The sequence below is a fragment of the Dermacentor silvarum genome, chromosome 1 (assembly GCF_013339745.2).
Source record: "Dermacentor silvarum isolate Dsil-2018 chromosome 1, BIME_Dsil_1.4, whole genome shotgun sequence".
In the NCBI taxonomy this organism is placed as follows: domain Eukaryota; kingdom Metazoa; phylum Arthropoda; class Arachnida; order Ixodida; family Ixodidae; genus Dermacentor; species Dermacentor silvarum.
In genome coordinates this window covers 274,855,970-274,875,912 of record NC_051154.1, presented here as the reverse complement: position 1 = coordinate 274,875,912, position 19,943 = coordinate 274,855,970, and the positions used below count along the sequence as shown (strand labels likewise).

At 43.4% G+C, this 19,943-nt stretch overlaps 1 long non-coding RNA gene across 1 annotated transcript; it reads left to right on the top strand.

Moving 5' to 3' along the window:
- Window positions 1-1,392: 1,392 nt before the first annotated feature.
- Window positions 1,393-5,461, top strand: LOC125942174 (uncharacterized). Its single transcript, XR_007464875.1, has 3 exons — window positions 1,393-1,420; window positions 2,454-2,539; window positions 5,204-5,461. It is a non-coding gene; the product is annotated as an uncharacterized LOC125942174 (long non-coding RNA).
- The last annotated feature ends 14,482 nt before the right edge of the window (window positions 5,462-19,943 follow it).

Sequence of the window (19,943 nt, the reverse complement as noted above, 5' to 3'; positions counted from 1 at the left end):
TCAACAGTGGAGCAAGGCCCCAAGGAACAGAGATTGACGCAACGGGAGCGAAGAACAGAAGCGATGGATGGTTACGCTGGTTGACTCTCGGCATGTTCAAAATGGGGAAGTTCCGAATTTGTCGCTGTGTGACGTGCGCGTGTGTGCTCGTGATGTGCCGTCATAGCGCGGGTATATTTGTGCTGACTGTGTTTCACTTCGTCTACAAAACTCTGCACGCAATGGCATCGAAGATGTCGTGTGTCCAGGTGCACGTCTTTGCATGCTTGGATGCGGAAAGCCTGCCCTCAACGGTAGCGCTCAGCTCAGCCGTGTTGGCGCAGCGCTACCCCCTCAACGGATGTTCAACAGTCTACGTGCTCGTAACTTGCTCACGAGGTAAGCCCGTTGTCATCTTGTTTCTTTGTGGTATGTCGTAAGCCGGCGTCGCGATCAGAAATATTCTTTAGAAAATGCCAGTAAACGGCGTCTTACGGCAAAAAGGACGCGAGAATGGGAAAAAAGGATTACGTTCGGGGTAGATTACTCGTTGGCGTCACCTATTCTCGCACGGGCGCGTTACGTCGGATGGACATACTCACGCCTGCGGCGCTCGTGCTGTATCAGTCATGCCGGATTATATAGCTTTCTCGCGCCTCTATCTTCAAAATAACATCACTGATTTTCCCGGGGGAGCAGTAGGGGCCGTAGTGGAGACCGGGGCTACTGTCCTGGAGCAGTATTTTCGCTCATGCCAGCCTTTTCGTATGTGTTAAGCTTCTCTACAGCCTAAATTGTTTGCAGTTAAGGCTGCATGACATTATGCTTGCTTGCATAAGTGTCACAGGTGTCACCCGTTCGTCGCCGGCGCGAAGTCAATCGACGGGGTATACAAGCCGGTTGGTCGTTCCGTATGCTCTCCGTGACTTTTCAAAACATATTAAATCAAATAAAATGCCTAAACTGCTCCCCCGGGAAAATCAGTGATGATATTTTGAAGGTAGAGCGCCATAAGGCGTGAGAAAGGTATAATCTGTAATGGCTGACCCGCAGGCGCGGGAATGGCTGTCCGAAATACCGCGCCTGTGCGCGGAGAATTGGTTACGCCAACGAGGAATTTACCCCGTTTGATCTACATGGCAGTGTGGTCCCCTCGATCGCGATCGAAATTTTCTGTGTGACGATTATAACCTCTTGCTTTGTGATTGCTATATTCAGCACTTTTATAAAACAAAGATATTGTTGAATCAAAGGTAAACAGAGGTTTCACAAGTAAGAAAGAAGAATTTTGTGCAATTGTATTGCACATGTCCGTGTGATCATTGAAGCTAACACGAATTGTCATCTGTTTACAGACCTCCTTGCTGTTGCAACTCTGAGGATATTTGCTTCAGATGGGAAGGAATAACCAGAAGTGCCAGCGCTATTTGTACATGAGGACGTAAGTTCCTTCACATTTTTGTTAATGAAATTGGATCTAAACAATGCTGTAATTCCTCAAATGGCTTCAATCGTAGAAACAGTTTGGCAACTGTATAAACATCCAGATGCTTTTTTTTTAATTTGAACTGACATGCTACCTAATTTCACCACCTATTTATTCATTTTTATTTATTCATGCTACCGGTAAAGGCCCTCACAGGGAGTGTATTACATAGGGGGGGGGGCGATACAATCATTAATAAGTGCTGTACATATTAGGAAGAACAACAACAATACATGTATAAATAATAAAAAACAGCAATTAAATCATAAGTCAATATACAAAACGTAAGGATGAACAAACGAACAATTTTGAACTGCTCGTGCACTCGATGTGAGGAGCATCTATGCTGCCAAAATGACCTTGCTTGGATTACACAGGTTATTCGAATAATGCTGGGTTGTGTTAAGCTTCTCTACAGCCTAGATTGTTTGCAGTTAAGGCTGCATGACATTACACTTGCTTGCATAAGTGTCACAGCTGTCACCCGTTCGTCGTCGGCGCGAAGTCAATCGACGGGGGATACAAGCCGGTTGGTCGTTCCGTATGCTCTCCGTGACTTTTCAAAACATATTAACTCAAAGAAAATGCCTAAACTGCTCCCCCGGGAAAATCAGTGATGGTATTTTGAAGGTAGAGCGCCGTAAGGCGTGAGAAAGGTATAATCTGGCATGGCTGACCCGCAGGCGCGGGAATGGCTGTCCAAAATACCGCGCCTGTGCGCGGAGAATAGGTTACGCCAACGAGGAATTTACCACGTTTGATCTACATGGTAGTGCGGTCCCCTCGATCGCGATCGAAATTTTCTGTGTGACGATTATAACCTCTTGCTTTGTGATTGCTATATTCAGCACTTTTATAAAACAAAGATATTGTTGAATCAAAGGTAAACAGAGGTCTTACAAGTAAAAAAGAACAAGAATTTTGTGCCATTGTATTGCACATGTCCGCGTGATCATTGAAGCTAACACGAATTGTCATCTGTTTACAGACCTCCTTGCTGTTGCAACTCTGAGGACAATTGCTTCAAATGGGAAGGAACAACCAGCAGTGCCAGCGCTATTTGTACATGAGGACGTAAGTTCCTTCACATTTTTGTTAATGAAATCGGATCTAAACAATGCTGTAATTCCTCAAATGGCTTCAATCGTAGAAACAGTTTGGCAACTGTATAAACATCCAGATGCTTTTTTTTTTAATTTGAACTGACATGCTACCTAATTTCACCACCTATTTATTCATTTTTATTTATTCGTGCTACCGGTAAAGGCCCTCACAGGGAGTGTATTACATAGGGGGGGGGGGGGGGGCGATAAAATCATTAATAAGTGCTGTACATATTAGGAAGAACAGCAACAATACATGTATCAATAATAAACAGCAATTAAATCATAAGTCAATATACAAAACGTAAGGATGAACAAACGAACAATTTTGAACTGCTCTTACACTCGATGTGAGGAGCATCTATGCTGCAAAAATGACCTTGCTTGGATTACACAGGTTATTCGAATAATGCTGGGTTGTGTTAAGCTTCTCTACAGCCTACATTGTTTGCACTTAAGGCTGCATGACATTATACTTGCTTGCATAAGTGTCATAGCTGTCACCCGTTCATCGTCGGCGCGAAGTCAATCGACGGGGTATACAAGCCGGTTGGTCGTTCCGTACTCAAGCGAACAGAGTGAAAAGAGTCAGAGTCGGGAGTAAACAAAAAAAAACAACAGATATTTATCGCCAGATAAGTATACAAAATAATAAAATAAAATGATAAAAAAGACACAATACAAACACACCTGGGGCGCTATAACGTAAAATGATTCCAAACAGTTTTGATTGCAAACTCCTGATGTCAAATTTACGTAACCACCGACGCAAGCATCGGGCGGTGACCCGCGGCGTTGTCTGAGCAACTCAATCAAGCACTCTCCTCGTTTATAGGAGGTCACCTTTGTTCGCTTTCAAAACCAATAACATTGGTTATACTCGGCGGTTTTTCTTATCTAATTGGCTGACAAGAGGAGCACCCTCTAGTGGAGAGGGTTTCGATGGGGCCGAGCCAGCACAGTGAAAATAGATAACCGCATCAAGAGGGTGTTGCCAGCTTCTCCGATTGGTCCGCTTCGCCTTACTTAGCTTGCTGTGGCTGGTCGAAAATCGCGGCGGCGTGCAAAGGAAGAATAAGAATGCCGCTAAAATGGATCCTCAGCAAGGAAGAGTTGGCAGAGCGATGTTGTATGCATGGCGAAAAGGCTCCATAACGTTTTACTGATACACAAAAATGTTCATCATGCGCAAATAATTACATGCTCACCGGCAGTTACAAGTAGCGAGAGCCTGAGTGATCTGCGGGCAGCCATCTTTTATTCCCTTCAGGAACGGGTCAGTCTGTGGCTATTAAGAGAAATTTTCAGTTTTATTCGGCATAATAATGCATTTTTTCGCATACACGTCACTTTGACGTGGTGAGTTTTCGCAGTTTTGTGAGGTCGCGTGACATATAGGCGAAGTTGGCGTATCCAGAAAACATTGGATATAGCAGAGGGCTAATGGTGAAAAGGCGTCGAATCAGGAATGATTATTTTTCTTTTGTGCGGTTTAATCATGCATAATCAGTGTGTACACGTTATATCAGATGGGGAGCTGTCGCGGTTTTCGTGACGTCACGTGACAGACAGGCGCAGTTGGGAGTGGCTCGAAAATTTTTTGACCAATCGTGGAGGCTGATTGCAGAAATTGGAATCAAAGCAGTTTGGAATCTTTTTACGTTATAGCACCCCTGAAACACAATGATGACGGAGAAATGTGATGAGCAATTAACAATACATATACATATGAAACGGCGCTGATCAAATATACAAGAATAACACCTAACAGCATTTCACTAAAATAATGTTCAAAAGAAAACAACGATGTCATACGCGTGGCCGGGCAGCAGCAGCAAGACCATAAACCGTGAAGTCGGCGCGCGAAGCTTTCCCGAAGAATGCTGGCGGGCCGATCTTGCTGAGGTGGCTGCAATTGCTGGGCTGGGTTTCCCGGGAGTCTAGATTTGACGTCTTCTCTCAAGCAGGTTGAGCTAACTTAAGGCGATCTACCGTGAGCTTCGTTGCAGACGTTGGTTTGTAGTCTCGTACATCAACTAGTTCCTCGGAATTCCGACGTGGCCAGGCGGCCCAGGAGATACTGGACGGCACTAGCCCCCTGATGGCTTCTCAGCAGCACATAGGTTCAGCTTCTAGACTAATTAGCTGGGACCAAAACGTGCACTTAAATAGTCTCTCCTTCCTCTAGTTCCCTATGTAGGGGAACTGCCGGTATGCAGAGTTCACCTAATTAACTCATGACTCCTCCCAAAAGTCTTGGCCGTGCCCCTTTCAGCATGGACGAAGGATGGTAGATTGCCCTCTCTCCAAGGTCGAGCCCCGGCACTGCATGCACCACACGGACGCACCCCTCTAGGTACGTTAATCGGCGTGTCGGAGTCTCGAAACGAGATGCCACCCGTGGGGTCACGCCGTTTTTGACGCCCGTTAATCGGCCTGTCGCCTTCTCGAAATTATACGCCGCACAGTGAGGACACGACGTTTTTTTTGGCTGCGTTAATTGGCGTCAAAACCACTCGACATCTTTCGAAAATATGCCGCTCCGTGACAAGCATAGCAACCCCTTTATATTGTGCTTACACAAAAGCATTAATATACTTTCATGATCAGTAAGCTTTCTTTGTTGTCATTGCAGGACGAGAGGGTTCCACTCACCCCCTGTGTGGTGTATTCTGGCCACAACCTGGAACAGGCAGAGTTTCTCCACCTCTGTGTCGACAAGGAGCGGCTGTTCATGGTCAAAAATGCGGAGGAAGGGGTCATCGCAATCATGAGTGCATTTTTTGTATTGAACATAGTATATGGGCCTAAATACTTCAACACCAGTGCAGTACTGGAATGATTGTTTTTTGGTTTGAATGTAACAATGCCAAGTGGTTGTTACAAAGTTTGTGAACAGAGTTGTGCAGGCAATGCGACACCGAGGTTCATGTACTTTACAATATGAATGCTAGCCTGACAATTTTGTGCAATAGCTTGAGCAATAGTGTTGTGCAATTTTTAATGTATCATTTTCTTTCTTTTGGATCACCATAATAGCATGATCCAGTAACTTCTTCCGCTGCCTCTGTGCCAACCACATTATCTATAGACTGCACCTTTTTTTGTTCTGATGACTTGACAGACAATGTAATAGTGCCCAAGTGTAGGTCAGCGAAAAACAAACGTGGTGTACTGTAGTCTGCACGTATTTATCGAAAACGTTGCTGGGTGTTGCTATGTGCTGAAAAGAAGATTGCAATACGTCTAGTTCTTATTAGGTCTGCCTTAACATTAATGTGTGTGAAACAATTGTCAGCAGTCTTGTACAAATATTATAGCTTGCTTGCTCTTCCTTAACATAGTTTGTTTATGAAACCTATTTCCCAGCCAGGGAACAATGTCCCAGCTTATAAGTACTGCATGATACAACTGTTAACGTTTGTATTCCCTTATAGGGCACATCAACACTGGCAGCCAGTGCTCAACTTTTCGTAACATGCTGCTTGGTCAATATTTTATATTTTGCGCATGTGTTGCATAGTGTAACCTACCCGATACAAGTGAAAGTTCTTGTGGTTTGACTGTCCTTTTATGAACTATGTTTTATGTTTATTATGTATAACTTAGCAGCTGAGGCCTGACATACTAGTCAAAACGCAACAGAGTATCCAATTTTTGTAAGGTTTTACAAGGTTTTTACAAGTTTTGGATTGTTAAAAATGTTGCGTGGAACAATTATCAGGCTGAAGTACTGTTACATTGTCATGAATACCGGCAGCCTTTGCTTAACTTTTATGAATCTGCTGGCAGGCTGTAGTATCTTTAGCTCGTTTATTTTTTGTACATGTGTTGCCAATGCCTGATCCGAGTGAAACCTAGTCGCTTATATACTACATATACTGGTGTTTCTACAAAGAATTTACGTAATATTTAAAAATAGCCGTTCTGAAGTACAAGGACGGCTCGTTAGAAGACATGCTGTCAGTGGTGCCGACCATGGGTGGATGGGTGATATCTGGTAATTAGTTGCTAATTAACAATTTGGTATATCTTACTTTTAGTTTCAACAGACTCATTGTAACTAGGAAATTAAAGCAAGCCCTCTGCACAAGACGTGAACTTTTGGATCTGGAAAAATACAATTACCCGCAGAACTGTGGCGTGATGAATTTAGGCTGTCTGAGCACGCGAAACTGAAACTGAGATGCTGCTGAAACTCAAGGCAACATTTTGCTGTATACGTCGCCCAGCAGCGGGCTACCAGCACACTGCACGAATCCCTATTGCTGCCCACTGTTGGGTAATGTGACCAGAACGTCCCCTCGAAGGGCGCGTCTTTGTGCTCAATGCAGCCTCGGGTACAGTTTCGTGTGCTGTGATAGCCAAAGTTCATCGTGCTGCAGTTGTGTGGGTAATTGCATTTTTTCCAGATTCTAAAGTCTATATGTGTTGTGCAGAGAGCTTGCTTCAATTTCCCGATTACGATGAGTCCACTCAAACTAAAAATAAAATGTATTTTATTTTTGTTATTTAGCAACCAATTGCCATGTATCACCCATAACCTCGTGGTCGACACTGCTGGTGGCATGTCTCCAAAGGAACCGTTGTTTTATTTCAGAACGGCTGTTTTTATATATCAGCAATGTGTTTGTAGAAACACCCTTACAGAGTTGTGTGATATTACTGTTGAACAAATCTTATTGTGTAGTCAGGTGAAACGTGCACAGATGAAGAGCAGATATATACAGTGGTGTCACCTCTGTTATGTACTATAATTTTTTGTGTGAAGGCCAATACACATTTTTTTTGCAAATGGCTGCTCCGCTTTTACTCACTCGTACTCTCTCACTTGTACTCAGTATACACATGTATTATACCACAGATATACTGTGATCCATGTTAATTACTGTGATCAGTTGCAATCTATATTGTTAACTGCAGTGAAACTTTACAAATAACGTTTGTATTTTATTGCTCCTTGTATGAAATACAATAAAGTTCATTCACATTTTCTTTTCAAATCGTTACATATAGGTCTCATATATATGCTTCACCATTTAGTTAAGCTTTGCATTTTTGTACAAATGCAGCAGTGACTTATTTTGCATGTCCATGTAGTGAAGCAGAATACATATTAGCCAGAGATCTAAGACATGCTAAATGTGATGTTTTTGTGTGTGTATAGTGCATGTGTACGTTACGTATAACTTGTGTTTGAGTTGTATAGCTTCAGCAGATTTAATAAAAAGTGATACATCTCCTATGACTGAGACCATGATGCATATTGAACTCCTGCATGAGACAACATGCACTTTTCAAAGCACGGCTCATGGAATAATATTTTAAATTTCCACTTGCATATATACATATATATTGTTTAACTATAATTTCACTTAAAAACATTTAAGTTGAGGCAACTGTAAGCAATATACCATAGGTCTCATTCATCTATAAAGTGTTCCACTTTAAAGTACGGTTCAAGCTATTTGACACCTGGTACAGCGGCTGTACACCCATCTGGCATGCACCCTCCACAGTGGGTGTTAAATAAGGAAAAATAAATGAAGGGTGTAGCTGCCACCCTTCGGTTGGGGTGTTTTCACAACACCTTACGTTTCTTTACATGGGCACCCTTGTTTTAGGCTGTGCCGAAAAGGCACCTTGTAAAATAGGTGCTAACTTACACCCTTAGGGTGTCGTCTCTGCGACAAGCCTATGTACACCCTTTTGGGTGTAAAAACTTTTACCGTGTAGTCCCGTCACCGTTCGATATTGCGGCTATATGGAAGCTCAATGCAGACTAACGACAAGCAAAGAAGTTTTCCAGTCGGAAAAACTCATTGAGACCTTTCAGGGGAAAGCGAACACTTGCCACTCATCGTCAACAGCACGCTCGGTATGCACCATGCAGCGCGATCCCACGTACCAGCTGGCGCCTTACGAAAGACGGCGCTGTGATTGCAAAATGGCGGCGCGCTCGAAAAAACATTCTATAGCTTGTAAATGGCCTTGAACATACAAATATGGTGTAATTCTACAAGTATGGCTTTTTGGGCTAGATGGTTACATACATCAGAGGTGGTCATAGCGCTAGAAGACACGGACGAGAACGAGAGAACAGGACGAGCGCTAACTTTCAACTGCGTGTTTATTTCGAGAAACCACCGTATTTCTAGGCCCGCGTACAGAAAAGGCCCAATCATCGAACATGAAAACCAGCCGCATCCAGGAACGCAAATTCATTTGTAGTCAGCGCAAGTGAAGGGGAGCTGATGCAGCTATAACCGGCCCTCGCTATCAGAGTGGCTTCAACAACCTCTCGCGTAACTTTATTTACATTTCTATACAAAACGGAGCACTCATTGAACAAGGGTTTGCTCCCACAATCACTGTAATGCACAGAAACATGACCATCTCGGTATCGGTTCAATTTTTGTTTGTGTTCTCTTAACCTATCATTCAGGCATCTCCCAGACTGCCCAATGTAAGCTTTCCCGCAGGATAACGGAAGGCGATACACAACATTCTTTACGCACAGCACAAAAGGGGTCCGATGATTCTTTTTACAACTTCCGCGTTTCTTGGCAAACGGATCAGTGGCACTGCACAAGCTAAGCAATTTTTGCGGAGCGGAAAATATTACATGTACTTCAACCTTTCGTCCAATCTTCTTTAGAGCGTGTGATACGTTATGCATATATGGCACAACAACCTTTTTCATGTTGTCACTACTGCTCACGTGCGTGCCATTCTGTTTCTTTAGCTTCCTTAACGCACTTTCTGCTACTGATATAAGTACATGGTTAGGGTATCCTGCGTCCAATAGACGTTCTTTTTCTATGTCAAAGCTGCTAGACATTTTATGGGGGCATGATTTGCGGAACGCGTGGTCAAGACACAGATTAGCGATTGATCTTTTCACCAGCTTAGAATGTGATGAATGATGCGGAAGCAGCATCTTATTGTCACGAGGATGATATTCCCAACAAATATGATGATTGAACAGAAACATTCTTAGGTCTAAAAACTGGACAAAATTATTGACTGGTAGTTCATGTGTTATCTCCAGATTGTCAAGACATCGAGAAAAAATGTTAACTACATCATTTACAGATTGAGTAGAATTAAACAGGACTAGGTAATCATCCACATATCTAAAAACTTTGGTGATCTTCACCGCTGACATACAAGTTTCTATAACTTTGTCATAATGGGCCAGGAATATATCACTGAGTATGGGTGCCAGACACGACCCAATGCAAACCCCTCTCTTTTGAATGTAGATGTGCCCATCGCATTCAACGTAGGTTGATTGTAAATAAAACGTAAGAAGTTCTAGGAACCCACTAGCTGATATGCCTGTCTTAGTCTGAAACCCAATTGCTCCAAAATGATCAATGCATTCTTCAACACATGCCAAAAGGGGGCTTTGGGGCATGGAGCAATACATGTCCTTCACGTCAATAGAACAGGCTTAAATGCCCTTGTCACAATTCGTTCTAAAGAACTGCACCACATCACTCGAGCTTCTTGCTCGATTGATGTGGTAATCCGTTCATTGCAAGAAGCTTGAGTGATGTGGCGCAGTTCTTTAGAACGAATTGTGACAAGGGCATTTCAGCCTGTTCTATTGACGTGAAGAACGCGTACGTGGCCACCGGAGACAAGGCTGTGTGCGGCGTAGTGCATGGCATACCGCCCCATACCCCATCTGATACCCTCAAGTTCAACTTCCGTATCCGATCCCAAGGTGCGGAAATAATTCAAGCCCGCATGCTCTGAGACTCAAAGACTGCAGTGATCACTTTTTACGGTGCGTTTGTACCACGCTACGTCTACTACCAAGGAGGAGAGCTAGCGTGCTACCCTTACAAAAGTACGGTGCAAGTATGCAAACTGTGCCAACAAGTGGGACACCACACAGACGTGTGCCCACAACCAGACCTCCAAGTCAGCCGCACGTGTGGCACATCGGACCCCACGGAAGGTCATCAATGCACCCCACCCTGTGCCTTGTGCGGGAAGCCACACCTCACAGGAGACCATAGCTGCAAAAAATACTGAAGCCAAACCGTCGCCTGCAGCACACCAACGCATCTCGGCGCAACAAACCATCCTCGAAACCTGTAGCGCATACCAGTAGCAAACTGCAACATAAACATCGATCCCGATGGTTCAGCTCGGAAGAGGAAGCAGCAGCCTACAGAGACCAAGAATTCCCGAGATTCGGACACGGATCTGGCAGCGGCACTCCGCGAGCGATACACCAATCAAGATCCAGTTCGAGGTCTCGATCGGCATCCAGACATCGCAGCACGAGCCACCACGAAACTTTCCCTTCTTCAAAACCCTCAAACTTCTCCCAAACACCTTCTACAAAGTCCAGGGCAGCCCAATAGAAAGGCCACCAACAAACCAACCCACAGGTAAGCTTGGCGCAAGTTGCGTCATCCACTGCCCAAAGCCATAACTAAAGTCCCGAATACCAACGCATTCTTGCCTAAAATCAACTCCTTAAAGCTAGCTTAGCAGAAATCAAACAAGAGCTGGCCGCACTCCGCTCCACCCAAACTCAATCCATACCCAAAAATACGAACCGGTGATAGCTAAGGAATCTGCCAAGCCAGAATCCGTCAATCAAGAAACGCTCTCCAGTCAGATCGCAATTTTAGCTCAGCAAATGCAGAATTTCCAACAAAAAATGTGCAGCGAGCTAGAAATCTTAAAAGCTATAAAGACGAATCCGTCAACAGCGTACGCAGCGCCATGCGCAAGCGAGCGAATGTTAGCCCGGGAGCCCCAACGCTGGCGTCTGCAGGCTATAGAGACGACGGACAGCGAAGGTACTAATCATGGCTAATCGACGTCCAAATTCAAACAAAACCCTAGAAATTTGCCAATACAATATTCGCACTCTCCACAATAACTCTCCTGAAGGTCGCAACCTCGTGGAGGCGATGGAGGACCACAATGTGAGACTAGTCACAATCCTGGACTCTCCTACGCGAACAGGAAATAGCGTTACCAGAGATAGTTTTCCGGAGCTCACGTTTGCAAATACTTTATACCGAATCAGCTGGACTAACCTCGAGGAAAACCAAGGTAGCGACCACAGCATGATAAGCATTTCGGTAAACTCGCCCAAGATTAGACAACCATGAGGCCAAGCAACGATCACTGACTGGAAAGCGTATCGGCAAAATCAACCAAACACCCAGTTAAACAATGCGGCGACCTAGGCAGAACAAATACGGACGGCCTATAGACGGACCACCAAGAAGGTGGTACTAACAGACGACATCCCGCACACTAAACATTTTAACACCCTTAAGGGTGTAAATCAGTTTGTCGCCAGACGGACACCCTAAGGGTGCTGTTTCCTACACCCTACAGTTGGGGTGCTATTATAGCACCCTAGAGGAAGGGTGTCCAGCAAAAATTATGAAGGGTGTTAGGGTGTTAGTCCTCATTAACACCCATTTTCATAGGTGTTGAAAGGGTGTACACCCTTTATTTCTACAGTATAGGGAAGGCAGGCTCAGCTGTACATACCTTGAATTATGACTATATAGAGCGATCCAGGCATAACTCGTGTGCGCCAGAAAGTTCAAGTTCAGCTACCAAGCACGGCGTCCGATAGCCAAGCTTGAAGTTTTGATAGGCATATACAACATTTATACGTGTGCATGACAATAGATATTAGTAATTCAGGGCAAAACCTGTCTTCACTGCACAAATGCAACCTAGCAAACTATAACTTCTGAGCGTGTATATCTACATCAATGGTTATTACGCTTTACATATCCATATAAAATGTAATACGAACCAGCAAGACAAGTACGATACTGCATTTTCAAGGAAAGTAAATATATTTATTCCATGCTAGAATACATAACTACATAATACATACATAACAACCTAAAATGTGCAATCACCAAATACATTTGTAAGTACATGAAAATTTACATTTCCTACAAAAATGTTTTTTTAATATAACTGATCAAATCTGTCCTATATACAGGGTGTTTCAGTTAACTTGGGACAAACTTTAGAAATATGCAAATGCTCCGTAGGTGGACAGAACCAAAGTAATATTGTTTGCCGTCGCTTGGGGATACTCAGACAATTTTTTGTACTCCGCCTAATTAGACTTAATTATTTATTCAACTTCTCAACTGTTATAATTAGATGACAAGTGTCAATTAGAAGATTGTATAGAGCAACATGAGAAACTCCCGATACAGCTTTCTGTTGCTCAATACGTGCAACACAAAGTGTTTTTCCGAGCGTGAAAGATGCCCGCGAAATAGCATAAAGTGCCTCGAGCGGCCAGTCAGACGAAAATTTTGCGTATATTCACGGGCTTCTTTCACGCTCGGAAAAACCATTTTATGTTGCACGTATTGAGCAACAGAAAGCTGTATTGGGAGTTTCTCATGTTGCTCTACAATTTACTCATTGACACTTTTCATCTAAATATTATAATTGAGAAGTTGAATAAATAATTAGGTCTAATTATCGAATTAGGCCGAGTACAAAAAATAGTCTGAGTATCTCCAAGCGACGGCGAACAAAATTACCTTGGTTCTGTCCAGCTACGTAGCATTTGCATTTATTTAATGTTTAGCTTAAGTTAACTGAAACAACCTGTATATATGGTAACCCTAAAACAGCCTATTTGGTGCCACTTAAAGGAATAAATTTTCCATATTAAATTTCAGGTACAAAAACTCTAGTTTTGGTGGCCTTGAAAAAAATATATATATTGCAAAGGTCAATTAGGGATGTACATGAAATGCAGAGCAAGCACACAAAAAACACACCCTGTTATTTTGTATACCAATGTCATGGCAAATCATTGTGAAAAGCTGATTTGGAAAGTCGATATAAATCTTGACTGGCGCACATTTTTGATATACTGAAACACTGTATGTTTCACACATGAACTTGCTTTAAATAAGGTTTGATCCAGGAGCATCAAGATGAATTTTCGCTCCTCAAGAAGATTCCTTAAGCAAGAAAATTTTTTTCCCACCTAAATCATTTTTTTAAATGTAAATAGAGTTCTCTGAGCTAAAAATGCTGTGTAGCAGATTTTCCAATTACAATTCTGGTTTCCTTAAATTTTGTAATGCGAAGGCAATGCATGGTCTGTTATAAAATATGTTGCCTGAAAATGTTTTTTTTCTACTGCAAGACAGCCTAAATATGCCAGATTTATTACTGTTTAGGTGCGAAGTGCCGTATCAATGGCGGCCTTATAAAAACAAACCAGTTCATTAAGGTACTCTACTGGCCACATGCGGATTGCCACACATACATTGCCAATTTCTAAATTATTTTTACTTGGTGCGATAATGGAAGATTAGGGCTTGTACATAAATGAGCAAATAATGTTTAATAAATCAGCCTTACTCTGGTTACTGAATGAAGCTTCAAATGTGTGAGTTCACATTTTTTAAACACAGGCCATCATGCATCAGCCAGTAATGCATAAATAGATGTTAAACATCATGCTTAATATTTTCCAACAAGGAATGATTGTATCAAACAGTATAAAAGTATTAAACAGCATACATTAGTTTATTCAAATTAGAATAAAGTATATACATTTGAGCTGCAAAATTCTAATTTATGCAGGCAATCACCTTTAGCTTTCATAAAAGTGGAAATACTGTTCACGGTTAACCACAAGGAACAGGGACTCCATTGTCTGATCATCTTGACCATAAGTGCAGGAGATGGCTGTGCTGGAATCCTGCTTCCTGCATTAGCAAAATAACAGAATCATGAGAGTTGACTCTACATTTCATTACGATCCTATACACTGCGGGGAATTTAATAAGGCAACAAGCTTCTGAAAACAACACCCCTAATTATTGTGACCGAACACAAGGCACAGCTCAATTGGGCAAAAGTTCCAGTTTTCAAATTTAGAAACCGCGATCACTAAGTCATCGTGAATACAAAATGGCATAGAAGCAAAAATGAATATACAGTGGCCTTTTCACTATGGAAAATAAGAGCATAAAAGGTAGACTCTACCAACGACATCTCTTAGCAATGGGCATTTCTCCAGGAGCATGGATGTGACCGCAATATAAAACTCACAATATAAAATCTGCAATGTAGTTGTGCATTACACTTCAAAAGCACTGCAGCAGAAGACTTCATCGGAGAAGACACAATAAGACTGCTGTGCTCAAGGCATGAGAATTGTTTTCAATGCAACATTTATACACTCCGAGACGAAGAGCACTATTGTACAGAGAGAGTGCACAACAGACGAAAATGACGAAACCCCCAACTGCAATCTCACCTGCCCTGCATTACAGTAGCAAAGCAGGACTTGCTACTGCAAGTACTGCTTGCAGTACAATGTATCTACTTACATTGAGCAGTAGCTCAACAATGTCCAACTCTCCACTGCAGTCTATAAGGCCTTTTCTGTATACATAGTTATTTTTATTTATTGTTGTATATTTCTTTACCGACTGAGAATCAGTGTTTCAGCACATTTCCCTGGAAAATATAGAACGTCCTGCCAACTATTTTTTGCCCATGTTAGCTAGGCAATACGCTGACAAGTACTATTCTCTTATTTATACTTACAATCCTTCCGGATGCTCCGAATTTCTACTTCGTGCTCTGAACAGTGACGTATGTCCTCCTACTCAGTTTACGTTGGCTTCCTACAATTTACGTGGTCCTTCATATTGTAGCTGCTCAACTAGAGCCTAAAATTTCCTGCTGTATGCTAAAAGCACCATCTTTATTGGACAACATATCCTACGTTTCCCCCTCACTGTGGGGGAGTTTATGTAAGTACTGACCTATTTACTAGACCGCAGTGCCACAACTATTTCTCATCCTGTGTTGCCACTACATGCATGAGTCACAATGGCTGCAAATTGGCTCCCTGCCCCACCCTCTCTGATTCCAGGTCACTCTCTCTCCTAAATGTACAGTTTGCCACCTGGAGAATATCCAAAAGCATTGCATCCTCATGAAAAGTGCTCCTGTTAATCTTTTTTTTTCTCTTCTCCTGTAACGACTGTGTTAAACATGCTTGCGAATTTCATGAGCAGCTCAGTAAACAAAATAGGCACATTGCTGAAAAGAGGTTTTCAACTACCATAAGAAGCCACGGTTTCTTGCAATTTCTTCAATTCCCTTGCAGTCTTGATAGCAATCTAGCTCATTTTGATTTTGATACTGTTTTCAAAACAATAACAGCCGAAATTTTGAGGTTGTGATAATTATGTGATAATTAAAGGTAGAGGAGTTTGACGCAATGAGCAAATAAGAATCGCATTGCAGAGGGTAAACAAATACTCTTTTCCTGCAAATAAATTGGTAGGAGGAGGGTAACTTGAAATGAGCACTGAATGCACAATACAGAATATGATGCTGAAATGCCCCAATCTCTGATATCCTTGCACAAAAGAAAAACTTCATTATGAAAGGCAATGATGAAATTGCAACTATATACTTCATAGTCGTCATATCTGAAATGTGCACTGTGCCATCGGCAATATCTAAAAACTGCATACACACAACTGCACAAAATATGAACCTAAGGCTATCAAAGGCGCCTCACAGTATTAAATGGAAACTTATTTCAGAATCTTCGACTACACGCCTATATCTACTTACAATGTTGTCTTGTCTGAACGCAAACATAAGTGGCTTGCCCCTGATGGGTTTCTGATGGAGAGCACAAAGGCTGCGAATTGTGAGGCTGTCATCTGGATGACCTGCAAGAAATGACATTTTTAGTTACACATAAACAAATGCTACCAGAACGAGAGACACGATCACTGGCAATAAAGGTGATTTTGGTTGGCAAGAGAAAAATCAAAGCATGGACTCGGTACAGCTTACTGAGAAAAAAAAAGCCTCATACCACAGATGTTGCAGTGAAAGTTCATTCCATTGAAATTTCCACACACATATACGTTTGCCTGCACATACACTGTGGCCAGTGCTGTGCCAGCGGCATTTCTATTGTTTAATATTTCTTTTAGTGCTCACTAAGTTTATTACCAGCTATGAAAGCGGCTAAGTTGAATGTAATGAGTAAGCTTAGTGCCACATTGCAAATATATACTCGATCACACTAGTGACTTGGGCTACTATGTTGGCTATAAATAGTGTGAATGAAGCAAATTTGATTAATTATTGTTTCCTTGCCTTTTCTGGCCAAACAGCACCAGAGAGTTGTACAATTCAGTGGCAAATCCGTGGTAAATGCAAGAGGAATGCGTTAGAATGTCGCAACTCCTTGCAGGTCTCAAATCCATTATTTAAACCATGTTCACCACATTTGCCAAGTGTTGTTCAACAACTCACTTTACACAAGTCCTGCCCTTTCGAGGAGCGAAGTCTTGCACACACACACACGCACACCTGCACCACATGACTCGCTTTCAACAATTTACACACACACATACGCTTTTTTACACTTTGACACTCCTACTGAGAAAGCATTAAAAAAATTTATTGGACTCAATGCAACCTTCTCAATTAAACCTACCGCTCAATCAAACACATTCTCGAGTCCGAGGGCATGCCTTATAAATTCCAGTTTTACGAATTATAATTGGGCTATAGAGGACAATTTTCGAAGGGCATGAAAACCACCCCAGAGAGATCTAAATCTTAGCACTTCATATCTTCAGTTAAAGCTGCCTAAACCAACTGCTATATGCGGAATATCGCAAATAACCAGCTATTCACAATTTAAGCAGTTGTCTCCTTGAATTTGGGAGTGTTACGTGTCAAAACGACAATTTGATTAAGGGGCACAGGATAGCGGGTGACTCTGGATTGATCCTGACCCCTAGGGGTTTTTCAACGTGCCCCCAATGCACGAGACACGGGCGTTTTTGCATTTGTAGGCAAAACATTTTTTGTGCGAGCAAAAAGGGCGGCAGCATTTCGCCCGCCGCCGCCTCATAAGCAGTTGCCTAGTTCAAGGAAATGTGGGCTAACCCAAGGTACACGTTTCACGATCGAAATTAGTGTAATCGTGAAACACACTTTCCGGATTTCTGATTCATGTATTTATGCTGTTGATGAAACGTTTATTTCACAATAACAATCAAGGAAGTGGATTCATCAGGGCAGAGGAGGGAAAAAGGAGGAAACTTACACCTTCCACTGGTCCTCCGGCGCCTCCATATATTCCAGAGTGGCTCGACACCAAACTCGGTTTTCAGTGCGGGGACAGCCGCTGCACCAATTTTGAAGAGGTTTATTGCGTGTAAAACGACCGACTTTATTCAATACACACACACACACACAAGCACGCGCGCCCCCGCAAAATTTTCACAACACACGTACGCGCGCGCGCGCGCGCACGCACATACATAGCACTCACATACATAGCACATACATAGCACTCATAAAAACATAGCACTCGCAAAACGCACGCACGAACGCACGCACGCGCAAGCACATAGAGACCCGCATACAAGCACGCGCACTCGCAAAGTACTCACAAAACACGCACGAACGCACGCACGCGCCAGCACATAGAGACCCACATACAAGCACGCGCGCACAAGCAAAACACTCGCAAAGCAGCAACGCGCGCGCGCGCGCGCGCACACATGCAAAGCACTCACACAACAGGCACGCGCGCACATACAAAGCGCTCACAAAACACGCACGAACGCACGCACGAGCAAGCACATAGAGACCCGCATACAAGCACGCGCGCGCGCGCACGCACACATACAAAACACTCAAAAAACATGCACGAACGCACGTACACAGCACTCATAAAAAACGCACGCACGCACACGTAAAGCGCTTACAAAACACGTACGCGCGCGCTAACACACACCACACACACACACACAAACGAAGAGAGAAAGATAGCCCAAAACACGCTGAAGAAGGCGTCCGGCAAGCAGCAGCAGCAGCAGTACGCGGGCGCGCGAGGGAGAGCCAATATTGCGCCGGTACTTTCGAAAGGCGAAGCCAGTCGTCACTTCTTTTTCTACTCGACACAAAACGAACGACCGTGTTATAAGCCGCGCTGAACTCGCAAGAACACCACATTTCCGATAGTTCAAGCGCTCAGAAACAAAGCGGGATTATGCAGGCGCACCACGCCCGACGTGGCCACAGAAACGTTAGTCACACGGGGGCAATCGAGGTAGCCATCTTGCTAGTCACACGGGGGCAATCGAGGTAGCCATCTTGCCGTAGTACTGCGTGCAACTGCTTTTGCGCTTACATTAGTGAAATATGCTATCGGATCACAATGACATACTTCTACAGCCAACAATAACACGTAATCAAATAAAGAAACACCAAATGAACGGACACTTGCCTGAAACTTTCCATACTGACAGTAGCATACCGACCGCCGACACCGGGCACGTTGCAACTGCTCGTATCTGCTTCCGTGGATCCATCTTCCAGCGCGTGCCAAGGCTTTGAGTTGCGGTGGGGCACGATTAATACACAACGCACGGACCACGTCTCTGATTAGACCGCACATAAAACCAATCACACGTTTAAAATTATTTCCCAGAGCGCGAGACGCGGACAAAGACAAAAAAAGAGACAACGCATCTTTTGAAGCAAGAGTCAATGAGGTGACGTAGCAGCTTCCGCCTTCCCACCCTGCCGCGCGCCGGGTTGTCTAGGCAACGGTAAAGCGTCGTAGCGTCAGTTCCGGTCGCTTTTCAGTCGGGAGGGCGCAGCCGCGTAAATCGCGCTGTGCCGAATTTAGTCGAACTATAAATATTATCTGCCGTTGCCCCTTTATTCTCACAGCTTTGCTTGTTGGCGTGGCCGCGTGCTTGCTGCCACTTCGTTATGCTCTCTAGCTGTACCGGTGAGCTGGGAGTGGCGAATACGTTTCGTGCCGAGCGTTACGGTTTTTTTTTTTTTTACGGTCTGGGCTGCATGACTTTGAGTGCATCGCAGAAATCTTGACCGTGAGTGAGCCGACCAGCGCGCTTCTACAGGTACGATCAAAATACCAGCTGCGTCCGATCAAGGAGACCATGCCAGGTCACAGCATAAAGTTTCAGCGAGATCGTGGCTCGATAAGAGCGCTACATTATTAGTCGTGCCACGTGTGAGGCGCAAGCATTCACATCACTCGTGGCGTCTGCCAAAGGAGTGACAGTTGTGCTCTTCCGCAGTATATGTTTCGGTTTTCCATATTTCCATAGTCCGGAATTCATTACACTGAAGCAATTAGCGGCATCAGTTTACCATTTATGAACTGAACCATTTATGAACTATATCGATGATGGGCTTCAATTAGGTAAGCAGGATCGTCTGACTTGGTTGGTTTACACGTAAATTAGCCTAATTTTTATGCCTGCGTGTCTAATTACTACCTTGAATCGCTTAAAAAGTCATCTCAC